This window comes from Haemorhous mexicanus, chromosome 2, assembly GCF_027477595.1.
Source record: "Haemorhous mexicanus isolate bHaeMex1 chromosome 2, bHaeMex1.pri, whole genome shotgun sequence".
Classification (NCBI taxonomy): domain Eukaryota; kingdom Metazoa; phylum Chordata; class Aves; order Passeriformes; family Fringillidae; genus Haemorhous; species Haemorhous mexicanus.
The window spans coordinates 91,200,202-91,218,651 of record NC_082342.1 but is presented as its reverse complement, the minus strand read 5'-3'; the positions used below and the strand labels follow the sequence as shown (position 1 = coordinate 91,218,651).

The following is an 18,450-nucleotide window of genomic DNA, read 5'->3' as shown; positions in this document are numbered from 1 at the left end:
GAGAAGACTCTTGGCCACTTGTTTCCAAGCAAAGTTCAGTCATAGGACTCCTCTTGCTTCCTGTGTGCAGAGCAGCTGTGTTTTGAGCTAAGCAGCTGCTTCTGCCATTCCAGAGAGTAAGAGAAGTTGGGCCACGTATGCTGATGAGATGAGGGGATGTGGCCGGAACTACGAAGCAGTATGAAGCAGAGTAATAAAAAGAGTCTTCTAGTAGAGGCAGGAAGTTTTGCTGGTGTGGGAATAGGAAGTAGTGAGAGGTGTAACAGGATGCTCTTGGTCAGATGTGATGCAGAAATTGAGGGTGGACCTCAGTGTCCTTGTCCCTGATATGGTGCCCTTAGTCCCCTTTTACAGAGTTCAGCAAATAATGAATGGTGGAGTAGAGTCAATGGTGAACAGTATTGACTTCTCAGAGATGTTATTCCCCTGCTCCTGCTAAGGGAGATCAAATTCTTTTGTAAGGTCAAGCAGACAAAGTCAGCAGATGCACTTTCTCCTGCAGCATTGCTTTTCTTGTGTTAAATGTGTGTCTTAATGCAGACTGAGAATCAATTACTGGAAAGTCTAGAGAGGTGTGCTGCCATGACTGTGCCTACAGCTGAAATTAAAGCAAATGGTCGATACCACAGACTCAGTTATTTAATTGGGGCAGAGTGGAATGGAGTGCACAACAGGATGCTCTAAGGGCTTATGTATAATTTTTTTCTTTTGACCATCTTGAACTGCTCAGTGAAGAACAACTTGGGAATCAAGGCATGCACTTACAGATCTTTCTCCATGCCAAGAAGGCCAGGATAAAGTTGCCAGCAGCAAATTAGCATTGCCAGATCCTGTAGCTATATTGTGACTTAAAAGGAATTGCAGTAATACTAGTCATTCATACCATCTTTCTTTCTTTTATTAATCATTGTCTGCATTGGAAAAAAAATGCCTGAGGCAATCCTTCATCTCCATCCAATGCAGTTCTGTTTTTTGCTGAAGAAATTAAGAATTGTCATTCTACCCCAAGACAGCTATGACTTCTCCCCTGTGGGGTCTGTCTCCACACTTGCAAAGAAATCCATCATAATAGAGCTAAAAGCCAGCATTTGGGGCTCCCCTACAGGGACAGCATATCAGCCTAATTAAGTGTTTCTCAAATATGGCCCTGGCTGTGAAACCCACTCCATTTTTTGTCAGATTGCACTACCTGCTTGAAACTTTGTGTTAGAGTAGATCTGGAGAAAAGATAGAAGGAAAAGAGAATGCCACCACTTCTGTTTACCTGTTTGCTTGGTACTTTGGTGAATGCTTTCTTTCCACTGATGTAGATTTAGTGGCTTCTGTCTTAGGAGTCAAACTCTATGTTGCATATGTCAAGCTCCACATAGTTTTTTAAATTAAGGCTCCTTAACTGTGTATAAGACAGGTTATGTCACTCTTTTTAAGTAAAAGTCACAGCTTTCTCTTCAGTCAGTTCTCTGGGCGACACCTCTAGAAAATGTGGTGAGTGGACAAACAGCACGGGAGACTGACTAAGGAGAGGTGATCATTAATATAAGCACAGCAAGCTGCTTTATGGTTATTCTTGTTACCTTTTACTGCAAATTTTCTATCTGCTTTTACAGTTTGGGGTTTTTTAGCAAAAACCACCAGCATTTGCTAGTTTGTTCCTTTTTCCTTCTTGCCAGTTTGTAAAATATAAATGCAGAGCAGGCCATGTGTGACTACTGCAGTGATCTTGCTTCTCAGAGCGTAATGTTCATCATCCTCTTGTTAATGGTGGATGGATTCATGCCCCATGCCAACGTGGCATGGATAATTGCAATAACTACACGTGCACTCATTGCATAATGTGTGGCACTTGGCCTTTCTGTAATATTCTGTAGTCCATTAGAGGGTTTTCTGACTGCTGGCTTTAGTATACAGAGCTAACCATGGCTTTTAGCAGTGAAGAGAGACATGAAGAACTGAGTTTGAATAATATGTTATGTGAAGGCATCATGGTATTGAATAGAGCCTGAATCCAGGGAGAGGGAGAGAAAGAAAAGTAAGAGGACATAATGTCACATAGCTAATGAGAACAGCTGAAGAGGGCACAAAGGGAGAAGGCAGAGGCAGAATTTCAAATGTTTAAAGTGTCTGGAAACGAGAGAGATCTGTGGTCTCTTACTTTGGTTCTTTCTTATGGCTTCTGTCTCTTTTTACAAATATTTTGTCTATGTTATATTCGGTGCAAGCACAAAAATCAAGCTTTTTCTGGAATTAAATGCTACTCTTACATCGACCCCTTTAAAATCTTTGGAACTTTATCCAGCCCAAGCTTGCATTCAATTCAATAACATTAATTTTACTCCTGTGTTTGCATTTTAATTATAAAGCTGTTACAATGTTTAAATTACAAAATGTCCAGTACCTAATTGTTAATAATCTCAGTATTATCCTTGATGAAGTACCACAGAATAGTAATGAGGGTTTTAGCAATAATTCACTAAAACATACTGAGAGAATTAACACTTAATCTGAACTACCTAAACCAACCTTCAAAACCAGCTGCCTACCATACTTCTTTCATTCATGGAAACTCTGCATATGGATAATTTCCTACTTCCATTAGTATTTTCCTTTTAGCTAGGAAGATAGAAAGTGACCATGTAGGTCCTCAGGTACAGACTTCCCCACACTGAAAGGTCTGGACCGTGCAGTACCAACATTTGTGAACACTCTCTAGGGTCTCCATATGTATGGCCTGCAATAGCTTGGAGCACTGCAATAAAAGACAAAAAATCTGCAGGTTTTTTCAGACTGAGGCATTGCTGCCATGCTACTCTCTGAAGAATAAATAGCAGAATAGACTCATAGTTATTTTTAACTGTAGTACAGGATTTTTCATGACTTTGGAGGGGCAGGGAAAATTTTCAAATTCATATCTTTAATCTGTAGTCAGACATCTGAATAAAAGTCCTCTGTAGACACTGAGGATCTGCAGCCCTTGGTGAAGTCAGGAGCAATTGTCAGTGATTTGAGGTCTCCCAGAAAGTCAGGTCAGTCTTAAAATCTACACCAGGAGAAATCTTAGCTTTTCTGCTTGCTACAGTGGAACTGAAGCTTATAGTTACATGTCTGCTCATGTGCTGCCCCTCAGCTGAGTCACCTTCCTGAACCAGAACTTACTTGGTCATAGAATCTCCTGAGTTGCAGGGAACCCACAAGGATCATCAAGCTCTTGATCCTGCACAGGACAGTCCCAAGAATCCCACCATGTGCCTGAGGGTGTTGTCCAAATGCTTCTTGAGTTCTGTCAGGCTTGGTCGGTGCTGTGGCCACCCTGGGGAGCCTGTTCCAGTGCCCAGCCACCTGGGTGAAGAACCTTTTCCTAATATCTAACCAAACCTTGCCAACACAGCTTCATGCCGTTCCTTTGCAATTCTGTCACTGGTCACCAAAGAGAAGAGATTGGTGCCTGCTCTCCCACTTCTACCCCTCCTATTGGATGCCCCATGGCTATTAATTTAGCACAATTAGACATTTTTAGCCATGATATTCAGAAGAAATCTTAACTGCTTGCCTATTTTGACTATTGTGTGACATGTGCAGGCAGCTACAAACCTACTTCTATAGCAGCAAGATGCAGAACTCACACTTTTGCTGTTTGAAGAATGAGTCAGTAAGTGAGTATATTAAAATTAAGGCCAAATTTGTCTGAAAGAGGCAACATATAAAAATATTACCTTTTTACAAAATGATTACTTGCAGCTCAAGGCGAGAAATGCAAACGTGGGTCAGAAAAAGAGTTTGAAATTGCAGACTAAGAAATGTTTTGTGTTTTGTACTTTTAAGGTTTTTTTTTTTTGCATTTTTGCATCAAGCTGTTAGAGATACCAAAACACTAAAACAACAAGAAGAGGAAGAAAAACAAAAACCAAATTCTCACAGCATGTTAACAGTTTTCTTGAAATGAATAGTGCACTTATTCTTTTAAAAAGCTTTTGGGTATTATCAAGAAAATCATCATGCCTTATGACAGAAACTTTTCCAGATGTTGCATGCTTGAGTGACCCAAGTAATTGAAAAGCCTACATGAACGTATCCAACAGTTTGTGAATATAAGAAATTGTACTGAATAATGAGAATTTAAGGTACTGTGCAACTCTTAGAGGCTTGTGTGACAAAATCCCACAAACATTTCAGATTTGCACTGGAATTTCCCATAAGACTGGAAAAGACCCCCAGGATCATAGAGTCCAACACATATGAAGTTATACACAGGCTTTAGCTATGTCCTGTGTTTTTTGTGGTCTCAGGAGATTTCAGGAAGTCTTGGGTGTTTTACTCATGATATTACATTTCTCAGACAAAGCATCCAGTTTTTGCATCTCTCATATTTTAAAATCAATCAGACTTTCTGGCTGTCAGATGGCTTTTTAAGTTGCTCCATTGAGAGTTTCCAATTTGGGAATTTCTTCAAGGTACTTTTTATATGTGTGATTTAAATATCGATCTGTTACTAAGAGTTTTTAGAGGATTTTTATTACTCACACTACTGAATTTTACATATATGGAAAAAATCATCCAGGCAACTTCAGGCTTGTTAATTTCACCCTAATAACCTTAGAAATATTTTTTAAGGAATAAATAATTAAAGACATGGGAATTGAGTGGAGGGAGGATGAAACACAATCTATTTTTCTAAGATAGGTCATGTCAAACTGGCCTAGTATCTTTTTTTAATAAGAAAGTAGGTTTTCTAGAAAAATAAATGGGCTAGATCTGGTCTCTCTGGATTCTACTGAGCCATTTAACATGGTGTTGCAACAAAAGTACTGTTCAAGGTGGAGGAAGATTAGGTTAGTGTAAGAACTGTAAACACACCCATGGGAGAGACAGAAGGAGGTAGATATACATGATTAATTATTCTCTGGGAGTTGGCTTGTTTAGTTTTCTTGAGGCTTTTTTGTTTGGTTTGTTCTGTGTTTTTCTGGAGTTGATATTGTTGGCATGCTGTATTGAAAGCAGGCTGTTGAAACTTGGGGATGGGAGGAGGACGTTAATTTCTAGTTCACGGTTTTAGATGGAGTGACTATACAATTAATTGGACAATTAGATAATACTAAAGGGGTGGAATTCAACCCAGCAACGTGTCAGGCCACATATTGTCATGAATTCCCTTACCCAGCTTAACCTTGGTGTCAAAATTAGCAGTATGACAGTCTGAGCTCTTATGTAATCAGCGGAAAGAGGCAGATTTTTAATTAGGAACCCAACTCCTGCTTTCTGTCTTGACTGTTAACAGAGCCTGGGCACCTGACTCTGTCATCAGTGCTGAGTGCCTGAAACTGGATGGTGCTACAGCCTCAGCTTAGGAAGTAATGCAACAACTTTTCCTATGAAGAGGGAGTTCAGCAATGGAAGATTTTGAAGGAGAAAGGCCTATATGAGGGTAAGTGGGTTTAAGTTTGTCTTTAGTCTGTCAGTTTGACACCATCATGAAAATGACCTGTGGGGTACAGGCAAGTGTCAAAAAGAGGTATTGAGAGTTGAAGGAAGGAATCTCAGCTGGGTGCATCTGGGCTGGGACCTGATACAGCATAAGTGTGTAATACCTCTTGCAGTGTCTGAGAAGTCTCACCTCAGTATGTGATAGAGGCAGAGAAAACTGAAAGAGGGTGGATTTAGATTATATATGAAGAACTAATTTTTTACAGTGTGAGTGGTGAGACATTGGAACAGGTTGCCCAAAGAAGCTGTGGATGCCCTGTCCCTGGAAGTGTTCAAAGCCAGGTTGGATGGGGCTGTGAACAACCTGGTCTAGTGCAAAGTGTCCCTGCCCATGGCAGATTTAGTTGGTCTTTAAGGTCTGTTGCCAATCCAAACCACTCTGTGAAAAAGTGCAGGGATGATCAAAGTGCTTATGTTACAAGAGGAGGCTGAGGCAGCTGTGTTGGGTATTTCAGGAAGACTGGTAAAATGGGAAATGCAATTGCCACAGCTCTGCTGCTGGAGTTATGGGGAGCATTGAAATGTGGCTGATATCAGCTAGGTTACAGCCAACAAGCAGGATGTCTGCAGACCAGCAGAGGACTAATGCAGGTCTATGTGCAACATTATGGTATTGTAGGAAGATTATGATACCAAAACCAAAGTGTCTACTTGTGTGATTTAGAGGTGATGTGAACTGAATATATGGCATGTCTTACTGATTGAGTATGTGCATTCACATAAAATATGTAACCAACATAGAATGCATAGTGATAATTGCATAATACAGGACAGTAATCAGTAGGAGAATGCTTTATGTAAAATTAGGAGCAAGCTTAAAGATTTGTAAAGTCAGTGATTGCTTGGTTTCTTTGGACTTCGGCTGCTGTTTGGTTGCTTGTGCTTTTTGATAACTCCTATAGAGTGTGGTGCTTACTGTCTGCTGTATTGCCCTGCAGTTCCCTGCACAGCACATGGAAAGCTGTGTGATAAATCAGGCTTTGAGTGAGCTGGGTAGCAAACTCATGACCACTGAGAGAAAAGCTTGCTCTGAAGTGAAAACTGTGGTTGTAGATCCCTGATGTGCCTGTAGTGACAAGTGATGGGTGAAGCACTTACAGTCAGTGACAGCCCTTGCCCCAGATACCTCCTTAGTTTGACAAACACTGAAACTTAAAATTATATGTTAGTGAAGAGCTGCCCTTTCCCTGGATGTTGGTTTGTCCCAACACTGGGTTTGAAAAGAAGTTGAATCCTTTGAGCGACAGTGAGTAATGTGCTTTCTGCTCTGTTGCAAATCCCGAGTTGTTCTTATTGGCTTTGCCAGTTATTAAGAGATTGATCAGGTTGCTTTTTACCAGAAATCTTCATAAAACAGCAGGAGGAAAATACCGCAGCAAGAAACATTTCTAATGTACTTCTGGTAGCACTATGTTTAGTTCTCTAGTTATTTGTTCATTAATAAGGGCTCAGCCTGGGATTCTGAGGTTTTTAAGTGCTGAGAAGAATATCAGGGGAGAGTAGTATGGCTTCTCTTTTTTTTCCCCTACTGCTTTGTAATTAATTATTGTATAGTGGTACTACGTTGTTATTGTTCTGTGGTAAAAACAATTGTATGATGATCTCACAGTCCTTACTTGGAAAGTTGCCACAGTGAAGAAAAACTCTGTTTATGCACTGAATTGTCAGTAGTTTGGAAGGGGGTTGTTCTGCTGGAAACAGAGTGCTTTGAATGACAGTCCAAGAGGAGGGATGACAAGGAGGGGAGGATTGAGAAGATAAGTGTGAAAATGTTTCAGAGCTCTTTCATATTTATTTTTTATTAGAGTCCTGGTCAACTACCTTAGATTTAGAATCTGTCCCAGTTTATATGTGTCTTTTTTTCCCCCTGTATTCTAGGTTTTATTTAGCTCCAAGTCATGTTTTTCTGGCTAGTAAGCTGGGGGTTTGTTTTGAAAATCTGTCTAAGCCTCTTCCTGTGAGACAATACTTGGAGCATCTCAGGCCTGCATGGCTGTCACTTAAAAAGATGCTCAGAAAAACTGGAAGAACATCCCTTGAAGATGTTTCTGGAAAAGAAAGGATTTTAAGGTCTGAGGGAACCCACCTCTAAATTTCAGGAAAAAGCTATCCCCCACTCGTATTGGGGAAGAAGAAGAAACAGAAGAATTTCCAGCAAGCCCAGATTCTTTGTGTGTGGGAATGGGCAGTGAGGAGGATGGTGGTGGATCAAATAAGCACAATGTACTGCTGTAGATCATTACTAACCATGAGGTGCTGGAATGCAAATTTAATCTTGTTTCATAGTCTCTTAAGATAGCTGTTTGAAAGTTAGAGAAAATGACCTTTTGAAGATTCCTATCCTTCCCTGCTCAATTCTATCTAGTTGCCTCTTTTGCTTAACTTCAGTACAGTTCAGTGAAGTGAATCCCATCTCAAGACTGTACCCCTTGCTTAACCTTTTCGTAGTTTAATCTAGGTAAACACTGTCCTTTTGCTTTGTTCACACAGATTCTTAAACAGTAATAAAAACCTAAATATTTTTCTACAGCAGAACTATGTGGACTACTGAACTGTGTCTCTGCTGAACTGTGTGCAGTACCAGAGAGAAGGTTGTTCCAAGTTACTTGCGTATTCCATCATGATATTTTTAATAGTATGTTTGCTGTCAGGATAGAATATATGCTATAAAAACTAAAAATAAGTTTTGTCAAGGTATTTTGGGGGTTTGTAGTCAAACATGATAGAGATAATTTATTATTGAAATGTGTTTATGTTGATTTTGTTTTGAAACAAGAATATACGCCTTACGGAATATTTATGTTCAAGATCGTTCTGTAATTTCTGCATTAAAAACCCCCTATACTTAATGCAGTTCCTGCTAAATTTTAACCCCAGAAATGTCTAGAATGTGAAGATAAAATAATCTGAAGGATAGCACAGACCCCTGTAGGAGCATACTGTCTTTGAAAACATTTTAATAATAAGCTATCAGAAATGATACTTTTACCTTTTCTCCATTTTACCATGAACAAAGAAAGAGTTTTAAAAGTGCTGCTCAGCTATTAACATCGAGCTGTTTTTACTGGGACTTTTGAACATTGATTTGGTGTTTCTAAGTGGAGGCATTTTTCACTTGTGGTTGTGCATGTTCATTTTGGAGACTTTCCTTCAGTCAAATCTGCTGTGATCTGAAACAAGGTGATTTTTGGAGTTGTCCCAGGCAGCTACCAAATATTTTCAAACATTCAAAGTGGAGGTGTAGAGAAAAACAGTGGTGTGGAGGAAACTCCAGTTGTGTACATATATAGGTTTGGTATAGTGTCCTGAAAGCATCTTGGGATAGTGGGATTGGTGGGCCAAAAAATTTGCCATAGAATTGCAATTATTTATCAACATAGTAATTTTAATGTTTCTGTAGTTACTGGGAAAAAAAAAAAAAAAAGCAAGCCATCACTGCTTTTTTTTGTTATTGTTTTGTAGTTCATAGACCAAAGAAATATTAACTAGGTAAAAATATAAATTAGAATTTAAGGGCATTTTACATATTTTTAACAGTAAGTTAAGGGATAATACAAAATTTTCAAAGTGAGCAGTGATGCACTATCAAACAGATGAGCTCTTTGCTCATCCTTGCTAGTTCAAGGATGAGTTCTTTAACTGTGTACTTAAATTACTTTTGAAGATAAATTCTGAAAAAAAGACTTTTGTGAATATTTAAGACATGTAGCATGTATCAATAGTTTGACAAGTAGCATTTAGATTCTTTGACTTACTTTCATAATAATAAAAATTGATAATAATTTCCTGGTATTTCTCCGTGAATCAGCTTTGAAAAACATAAACTACCAGAAGAAAAGCTATTTCTGTTTTGGATTCAAAGTAGGACAAATCAGCATTGTTTTGTGTGGTGCCTGTTGGTGCATTTTATCCTGGAACAATGGGTTGCATGTGTTAACCATTTGCTTTGATGGGTTAAGTAACAGTTATCAAGTCAACTCTGCCACACAGGGTCTTCTATTTCTTTGAGAAGGAAGGCTGGGAGATAAATGCTTTCAGATAGTATTTGATATGGAAGGAGGAAAAATTTGAAAGAAAGAGGTTTTGAGGACTGTTTTTTTAAGGAAACTCTGCTGGGAGCAAAAGTCAAGCTGAGGGGCAGTGGTTATGGATATGAAGGACAAAACAGATGCCCAGAGTGCTGGGAATGAGTGGTTTCAGTTGACTGTGTTTTGCTATGTGTTGATATTTGTTCTACTTTAGGAGTTGGAGAAATGCACTTGGTTGTACTCCAGCTTGTCTGTAATTGAGAGTTTGGATATCTTGCTGTGCAGTGAAGGGAAGAGGCAAGTGCAGACAAAAAATATCTTACGATTTTTCTTCAAGTCTTAAAGCAGCTTGTAACTGTCCCAGCACAGCTCCGGTCATCTGGTGCCACTCTTGTGGGTCTTGTTTAAAAACTGTGCTTCTTCCTCTTCCCCAGGAGCACCACTAAGTACAAATGAGTACTTGGCACCCATTACAAAACATCTTTCATTAGACCAGACTAAATCAGTTTGCTAAATAGGAGCCTCGCAGAATAGGAAAGATCTCTTCTATGTCCAGCTGCATCCATCACTACAGAGATGACACTGGCATATTGTAACTTAAATGTTTTGGCTTTGAAGTCATTTAGCACAAAAGGGGTAAGGTATCTCTTGTCCTGGGGTCAGCTTCCATATTAGTGATCAAAAAGGAAAATCTGAACATGAGAACTGAAAGGATTTTGGTTTGTAAAAATGCCTGGAAAACAGGGCAATTACCACATGGTCACTGGTTTCCTAGAACTGAGGGGAAATTCACAGTATATTTTGCCCTGTTGAATCCTGCATTCGGAGTTGTGATCTTGGCACATTAAGGACTCCTTGTATAACAGGCAGAACGCATTAGGAAAATCCATTTGGATAAGTGTTTACAAATTCTATTCTTACTTATGCAGGATGGGCCTGGAGACTGTCACTGGGGAGAAAAATTGAATATGCTTGAACTCTAATTATTTGGATGCTGCTGTTGTCCACTCCCAGGCGATCTAATTTTATCTGCAGTTAAAAGGCAGATATAGCTGCAGTTTCATGACATACGCTTTTATGCAAATGTTAGTAAATATGGTAACTTTTGCATCTTCTACCTGACTGACAGTCACACTTCTTTACCTTCTCACCCCCTCTGGATCTCTGAGAACACTCATCCATTTGCAAGATTATAATTTACAGTACCGATCATTCAAATTAGCTAAACATTTAAAGGGGCTTAGATCATAGAATAACTTGTAGAGTATAAATGAAGGGTAGAGGACATTTTTTTGGTGACTTTTACAGTCTCTGTTGGGGACTGAGGCTGCATGCCTGACGTTCTCTAGCACTCAGATAATTTCATAGCCAAAATAAGGATTCAGTTTAGTAGCTTGTTGCCTGTAGAGTGCTCCTTAAAAATCTTGTCTGTATTACCCCAGAGCCACCCCTCCTAAGGTACTTAGCCACAGAGATATTCAGAATGGAAGAACTAACAAAGTGCCTGTTGGATGCACACTAATACTTTTTCTGCATCATCCTTTAGTAGCTGGGTTTTCACAGGGCTTTAGCACTGTTGTTGCTTCAGTATTAAAAGGTCAAGGCTACTCTCCTTCACGTCAACCAATGGTTCCTGACTTCTTCCACCAAGGAAATGCCAGACTGATTTTTTTTCTAACTCACTTTGTTTTGGATTAGCAGATGTGCTAATTGTTTGTAACTGTATACTTTATGAAGAACTGTTTACCCTGTAGGTTTTCAGTTACAATCTATTTTTGTTTTCTTTGTTGAAAAAAGATTGCTTTTTTTTTCTTTCTTTCTTAATTGCATAAAGAAAGTTATTAATAGGCTTTCCCTTTTCAGAACTGGAAAATACCCAGAAAGACATTTGCTCACGCTTTCCAAATTTGTTTCTAAATTGACACCAAACATGGAAAAATTTAGAATGTTAGGTGAATATTTTGTGTAGTTCTGAGCAGATGGAAACAGCTGTTTAGTTCTTAGAATGTTTAAGTTGATGATTTTAAATTGTCCATGAACTATGCAAATAAAATTGGTGGGAAGTAACTGTGGAATACAACCCACGATCAGTAGCTCTAAATTAGCTTGTTCTTCCACTGGAAAATTTTCAGGGCATTTTCAAATCAGAAAAGATTGAAAGCTATTGATAGCTGAGTTTAATAATGTCCCATTTAGTTTTGTCATGCAGTTCTAGCTTATTTCACTTCTAAAAGTTAAAAAGTTGAGTTTTGCGACATTTGCTGTTTTAAAAAATTATTTGACAAAGATGTATAACAATGATGTCTGTGATTCACAATGATGGGCAGACAATCATATCATGTTTTTAGTGGAAGCAGATATATTGTGCTTGTAACATAGAAATTACCCAAATGATCACAAAATGTCCTGACCAACCTCTTATGGCTCGCTCTCATTCTTCCATCTCCAGTCCATAAAAACTCCGTAAATGAACTCTGTAGAGTAGAGAGGAGATCTGCAGGACCTGAAAAGGCCGGAAACAGTAAAATTAGTGCTCCTAACTGTTGAAGAAATTATCTTATAAAGCACAGGACCACAGCATCTGTTGGTACATGTAAACAGGGAAGAATGGCACAAAATTCCCCATACATGCTGTTACACTCAGAATCTTTTTTATCTACGTGCAAAGATGAAACTCATGTTGTATCTAAAGACAAGTAGTTGTTGTTATTATAATTAAAACCCATTACAGCTTGATCCAGGAATCATTACTTGGCTGGATCCAATAATTAGTGGAAAAGAATTAATGCTTCTGTATAGGGGAAAGTCTCAATAAATAACTATGCAGTTAAATTAATTGAACACATAAAGTGTCTACCTCTATCGTGCTGTAATGCTCACCTTTTGCCTCCCCTTCTGGACTGTAAGGTTTCATTTTGGTGGTGGGTATGTTGGAGGCATTTTAGCAGTTGTCAGCATCCAAACAACTTCAGATACAGAAGGATATAAATATCTGAGGAATATGATGTTCATGTTGGTAGTTTCTTCTTCTCCATTTTAGGATCCACTTAGGGTCATTTTTATATTTGCTGACAAGCTTTTAAAGGTGGCCTTTTTTCATTGGTCTGCAGCTCCAAGTTACATCCAGATTTACTGTATGTGATACCAGACATACAATTGATCATTCTAGAACTAATTTTGCCCAGCCTCAAGTCTGCAGTTCTTTAAGTGACCATGGGTGAGCTATAGCCACAGTCCCACCAAGTGCCATCTCTGTACCCTCTCTCTTTTTATCCCATGCTTCTACTCCATCCTATGTCTCCAAGTCTGAAGGCCTCTGCTATCATGCCAGGCCTTTATTTTTCTACACTAAATCATTGTATTGAGTTGTAAAATGATGATGGTATGATGCAAATATAAACAAAAATTAAAACAAATCAGCCACAGACATCTATGCAGTTGGAAAAAATTGTCACAGCTGAACTAAGCTTAATTGCGGGCTAAAACAAAGTTGCAGGCCGGTCAATAGAAGTTCAAACAAAGCAAGCCTGAAAAATGAAAATGCTTGCAATGTTTGCAAGCCCTGCTGCAAGGCTTCAGGCTAGTCACTGGTGATGGCAGTGTGGTATCTACAGGGTAACAGAGCTGCAAGGGCCAGAGAAGGACACTGGTGGCATTGTCTGTCATGTTACCTCCAGACCTTAAATACCGAGGTCTGGGTGTGATGCCCAGCTCAGAAGTTCTCAGGATGCTTGTCAGCTGAGTATGGGAGTGCAAACATGGAGATGGCTGCACAGAATACCAGTGCTGCTCATTATTGTGTTTTTCTCAGTCTCTAGCATTGCCTGTTCTCAGAGAAGTCTACAGGCTTGATTAAGTTTTTGTTCTGACCCAATCTCTATATCCAGGTTTTGGTCCCACCTTTTGGCCAGAAGGGTCCCACCCTTTGCCTCTCCACCAGAAACAGTGGATGTAGGAACATGTGCCCACACTGTGATGCAGTTCAGTAGCTTAATTTAACCTGTTGCTGAAAGGGGCTTTGATGAGGTGATGGACAGTAAATGCAATGTGGCTGAAATGTAGCTGCCTGCTCTCATCTGGGCCTGAAGATCAAGACAAGTAGCTATGGGCAAAATGATCATTTCTGCTGCCTTACTGTGGAGGTTTGACTGCTGAGGTAGGCAGCATGCTTATGAATTTCTGATAAAGTCTGGTGGGAGGCAACAGAAGTTAGCAAAAGTCAGCATCACTGTGGCTTGCCTTAACATGCAAAAATTGGTAGTCAAATAGTCATGAGAGTGAGTTAGTCATAAACTTAAGAAAGGAAAGTAATTTGGGATGCATCATTCACATTTTCAGGCTTTTTTGTATTCATGCAAAATTTGCTTTTACAAAAAGTGAAATTCATGCAAACTTGGCCTATAGTAACATTACAGTTTTAGAAGTCATGTAAGTGCTTGGAGAATTGACAAAACTCTGACATTTAACTTCTTATTTTTGGGCACTGAGTGCTGCAAGGAACTCAGCATTAATAAACACCCTTTGTCTTTGCATACCATTTATAACTTTTTTTTTTGTGATTGTTGCCTCCCTGCAACTGCACCCTGTTATTTTTTAAATAAATTTTGAAGGCCACTAAACTCTGTCAGTTCTAAAGATTTATCAGTATTAGCCGCTGAAAACAAACCAGTAGATTGTGGTTACAGTTACTTGTGAACATTGTTTTTAAAAGCCCTGTACTCCAGAAATCCATGGCCATACCCTACAGGAGTCTTAATATTCTTTGAATTCTTGGAAATTTGGACTGAATTGTTTATTGCATCTGGTCTGTTAGTAGCTGACAGAAAAGAAAGTTATCGCGGAATAAAGTGTTGCACAACACGTGCTGCAGCTACACAAGTACTTGTTACCTTCTCTGTCTGAATGGAGCATTGTAATCAGTAATATGCTGGCATGAGGAGACATGAACCTTTAAAATAAGTACCTGCAACATTATTGTTTATCCTCAGCTGTTCATATGTTTGCTCATCTTACGCATGAAAACCATGAGAGCAGCTGAAATACTTTTTGTTAGTCTTACCAAACTTTACTTTTTCTTGTTTCTGTCTCAGAGATAACATCATATCTACTACATGACATTTATTTTCTCTAATAGCTTTTTTGCTTAATCACACCTAAACAAATAACATAGTATTTTGGTAAGGCTGATAGTCAAAACTGGGGAAACTCACAGGAATTTTCACAAATAGGGAACAATTGTTGAAATATGATATGTTAATAGAAAGCTATTCATCTTAGATACTGATTTGTAATGAAATTCATAGAAATATGTCAGTGACATTTGGTCTAGTTTCCTCTTATGACACTTCAGAGACAGTCAAGCCACCTTCTTTGTACCTTGTGTTCTTTATTTATTCCAGTTTTGTGCTACTGATTTGGGTTTTTTTCATTTAGCAGCCAGTTTCAATATATTCCAAATATAATTCTGGTATATTTTCAAGTGATTGATGATCATCAGTTCATATCACAATTTCTACATGGTTGGGTTTCAGTCGCTGTGCTACAAGTTAATCACAGAATCACAGAGTGGGTCAGGTTGGTAGGGACCACAGTGGGACATCTGGTCCAGCCTCCTGTTCAGGCAGGGTCATCCCAGAGCACATGGCACAGAATTGTGTCCAGACAGTTCTTGAATGTCCCCAGTGAGGGAGACTCCACACCCTCTCTGGACAATCTATTCCAGTGCTCAGTCACCTGCACAGGAAAGAAGTTCTTCATTTTCAGGTGGACCTTCATGGGCATCAGTTTCTACCCGTTGTGTCTTGTATTGCTTGGCACCAACAGGAAGAGCCTGGCTCCATCCTCTTCACACCCTCCCTTCAGATACTTGTATATATTGATGTCCCCTCTCAGTCTCTTCTGAAGGCTGAACAGGCTCAGCCTTCTCAGCCTTCCCTCTTAAAGAGAGGTGCTCCAGTCTCTTACTCACCTTTATTACCCCCCTGGGCTTGCTCCAGGAGCCCCATGTTTCTCTGGCACCGAGGAGCCCAGAACTGGGCACAGCACTCCAGATGTGACCTTGCCAGGGCTGAGCAGAGAGGCAGGATCCCTCGACCTGCTGCCAGTGCTCTTCCTGTTGGTCCCCAGGACACCACTGACCTTCTTGGCCCCAAGGGCACACTGCTTTCTCATGGATAGCTTGTTGTCCACCAGGTCCTTCTCTGCAGAGCTGCTTTCCAGCAGGTCAGCCTCCAGCCTGTGCTGGGGCCCAGGTTTGTTCCTCACGAGGTGCAGGACTCTGCATTTGCTTTCCTTGAATTTCAAATGGTTCTTCTCTGCCCGTCCCTCCAGCCTGCTGAGGTCTTTCCAAAGGGCTGCACAGCACTCTGTGGTATCAGCCACTTCTCCCAGCTTTATGTCACTAGAACTTGCTGAGGAGGCATCTGCCCCTTCATCCAAGTCCCTGATGAATAAGTTACACAGCAGTGGGTTCAGAATTGAACCGTGGGGGACACCACTAGTGACAGGCCTCCTGTAACTTGTCAGGGAAACTATTTTGAGAAATTGGCAGGAAACCAAAGCAGCACACCCCCTCCATTGTATGTTACAGGGTGATCTTACTGTTTACCCACAGGGTAATACTGGCATTAAAAAGGATTCCTTTCACTGGGACAGCTGTTCCACCGAGGCGTTGGAACGGGAACAGTGGTGGGAAGCATGGACTGTTGTTGGCCTCTGAGGAGTTAGAGGCTTATGCTTCAAACTGCCAGCATCCCACCACTTGTTCACATGATTCAGAAAGAAATGCAGGGAAGAGCCATGCAGTCGGGATCTTGGACTGCAGCAACCCTCTGTCCATTGATTTGGAAAGGTCAGTGTAAGCAAACAATTTTATTTTCCAGGAAGAAGAAATGAATGCAGCACAAAGGAATAAGATACTGGAACAACAGAAAAATAAATATTTCAAAAGATATCTAGTATTGTGGCCATTAGGCATTAGGCATGTGCTCTGTAAGAAAAAAGTTACATTATCAAAAATACATGAACAAAACACAGTTCAGAAGTACAAAACAAGTGTTGATGGAGAAATATGCACCAGCAGATTTACATTAGTAGCTTAGGACTCCAGTTTTGCTATGCTGCCCAAATCTTAGTAATAAACTTTGTGGAATATTACTCCTACACTAACATTTATTTTTAATTTTCTAAATACTTGGCACCGTTTCAAATTCTGAGTCAGTTATATCTTATTTAAAACACATATATTAGAGAAAGAATTTGTGCACTGCTGTTAGGTGCTGTTTTGTAGTTTTCCTTTATATAAACATTTTAAATAATAAGCGTAAGAATCACAGTGAGTCAGAACAAGGCCATGTGGAAATGAAGAGTGCTTGAGAGACTTTTTTGCTGTGCCTGTGACCTAATGGGCCATTCTTTCCATGTGGAAAAATGTAGTGTCAGGAAAATAAAGTTTCCCCTGTGACTCTGTGGTGCGTTCCTGTAGCCCAGGTGAAGCTCAGTGATTTCAGAGCAGGATGTCAGATCCCATCACACACACAGAGGACAGTGCTGTCAGTGCACTGTGATTCCTGGGTTGTTTTGCCCAGTATACACTGACTTTAATTAGTGCTACCTTAGTTAGTGTGCAGTGGATGAATATTATAGGCAGGTAGATCACATACATCCCTAGACATTTCGTTGTAATCCAAACTTGACCAAAAGTTCTTATTACAGATTTTATTTCAGTGCTTTTATCCCTCTGTCTTGTTTGTGGTCCCCCTCTCGTTGCCTGTATGAGGGAGAATATGTTAATGTCATTGCTCTGTAAGCAACAGCAGGATGAAATCTTTAGCAAATGTTATGTGTGTCTGGTTCATCTCCATTTCAGGTCATAAAGTGTAGTTTGTGGCTTTTGTTTTGTTTTTAGTTTTGTCTGGGTTTTGTTTGTTTGTTTGTTGTTTATTTGTGGTTTTGGGGGGGTTGTTTGGTTTGGATTTGGTTTTTTCCTTCTTTTTTTTTTTTTTTTTTTTTTGTGTTTTTTGGGGGGGTGGGTGGTGCTTGGGGTTTTTTGTGGGCTTGTTTGTTTATTTGTTTGGCTTTGTTTCATTGGGTTTTTTCCCTGCCTTTTTCCCTCTGCCTCACTCTTCATTGCAGTAGGAGGAGCTCAGAGAGGGAGTTTGTTTTTTCCAGCTAGAGCAGTGTGTTTCTGCATTGTTATCTTCATGGTTATGATGAAAGACTGCTCTAGGAGAGGCAGGTGTTGGGAGGGTGTTGAAAGGACCATTGAACTCAGAGAAGTATTTCCAGTCCAGACTCCTCAACAGAAAATATGTCCCCTGTTCTCATGGGCTTCTTGTGTCTGTGTAGGCAGTGTGAGAACCCCAGGTCAGGAGGGGAGAACTCACCCCATGCACAGGAAACTTTACCACAAAGTGCCCAGCACATTTCTTGTGAAGAGGGTAAAGGTTAATTTGGGATAAAGACCACTTGTAAGCTGTTTCAGTTTCTGCTGGTAAAGTGACAGAGGAGCCTGAGAGGGTTGGACTTCAAACTCCCCTGTAGCAAAACTTAGCATTTTCCATGGCAGTGGACTGTGTTCAGCTTGATAAAAGCTGCTCTGCAAAGTGAAACAGAGCCATATTTTTTTCCATTTTAGCTAACAGACGTGTGTGCTACAAATTCTCACTTCCACCTCTGGATGTGTGTGTTTTTGTGCTTCTAGAAGCACTAAAGGAGTAAAAATATTGTAATGACAAGTGAAATTAAAACAGTATCTCATTAAAAAGAATGCTAATTGTATTTCTGTTGTGAATACAGACAAATAGTTTTAATTTGCACAGAGAACTAAGTGGCCTAAATTGCAGTTTCCTGTTAAAAATACTCAAATATATTAAAGAAGTAAAACTGGGTTTTTAGAGTATTTGAGTTTACTGAAGTTCATAGTGGGGAAGGATCAAGAATAAAT

The 18,450-nt window shown here is 39.7% G+C and overlaps 1 protein-coding gene across 18 annotated transcripts in view; it reads left to right on the top strand.

Annotated features, from left to right (window-relative positions):
• INPP4A (inositol polyphosphate-4-phosphatase type I A) overlaps positions 1-18,450 on the top strand; it is a 112,081-nt gene that overhangs the window by 41,399 nt on the left and 52,232 nt on the right. For 14 of the 18 annotated variants that reach the window (XM_059839467.1, XM_059839465.1, XM_059839480.1 and 11 more), the window contains one exon: positions 5,273-5,419. The exons of the other annotated variants lie outside the window; for them this stretch is intronic. The gene's annotated coding sequence lies outside the window, so the exon portion shown is untranslated. The remainder of the gene's footprint in view (positions 1-5,272; positions 5,420-18,450) is intronic. 18 annotated transcript variants of the gene reach the window in all.